This window comes from Atta colombica, unplaced genomic scaffold, assembly GCF_001594045.1.
Source record: "Atta colombica isolate Treedump-2 unplaced genomic scaffold, Acol1.0 scaffold45, whole genome shotgun sequence".
NCBI lineage: Eukaryota > Metazoa > Arthropoda > Insecta > Hymenoptera > Formicidae > Atta > Atta colombica.
Genome location: NW_017259534.1, coordinates 403,432 through 404,626, shown reverse-complemented (window position 1 = coordinate 404,626; position 1,195 = coordinate 403,432).

Below are 1,195 nucleotides of genomic sequence, written 5' to 3'. Positions count from 1 at the left end.
TCTAATTATATGTATATATTCTTTATATTATATTTTTGTTTATTCACATGTTTAAATTAAAAAAAAAAAAAAATATACTTCTATACAATAAATAAAACTATACAATAAATAAAAAAAAAATTAAATTAAAATCTAATTCAAAATATATCAATATTGAAGTAATTGTTATTATTTTATTTAATAAAATTTTTCATTAGAGCACTGATTCCGCTGATTCACATATATATTGTGCATATTTAATTCAGCATATTCCGCCTTTATTTCGTATTTTTCATAATTTGATCATAATTGTTCATTTAACGTAAGAAAAATAAAACGTAAAAAAAATAAAACGTAAGAAAAATAATAGTAAATGATAGAATCCTGTTGCAATCTTTTAATGCGCTACTCATTTTTTTTTTAAATTATTGAGAGATTTAATATTTACGTTTACAGTATTGTCCTCTTTTTTTTAATGGTGACATGTGATTGATGTCTTAAAAAAAACTTTCAGTAAATTGATACGCTCGACTACGTTAAATCCCAGAGAACGATCTGTGCAGCAAATATTTTAGTCACGATCGTTAGTCGTGGTCTATTTAATACAACTTGTAGACCGGATAGAGTAGAATATCGCGTAAATGCGAGAATAAAAGTCACCGCGAGTTTACGTCCAAGCGATTCATTTCATTACAGTTTGGCTACTTAACAATGTTGCTAGTGTGATAAAAATTTGATATATAATAATTAAAACATCTGATCTTATTAAATGATAAATTATGAAAGTATTAAAATCGCCTAAGGTCAATAAAAATCTTTTTTTGCTGGTAAAAGATTTATTTTCTATATGTTTTTCAAAGAAATTGTATCCAATTTCATTCTGTTTAATTTAATAATAGATTTAACGTAAATTATTACATAAGAATTTTATCTTCATCTTTATCTTTATCTTTAATTTTTATTGCAATGTACAACATAGTAGAATTATATGTAAAGTACGAAATTTTTTTTGGCCTTAAAAGACATACTGAAGTAACTCTGTTGATTTTAATCAGCTATAATCTATATGATTTACTATACAACTATATCTTTTGAGAGAGAGAAAGTCAACGTAATAAAAAACTTTATGAAATACGAAATAAAATATTTTACAGAAAAAATTCTTACATTAACAGACGAATCAAGTCAGAGAAAACAGTTGTTAAATAAAATATTA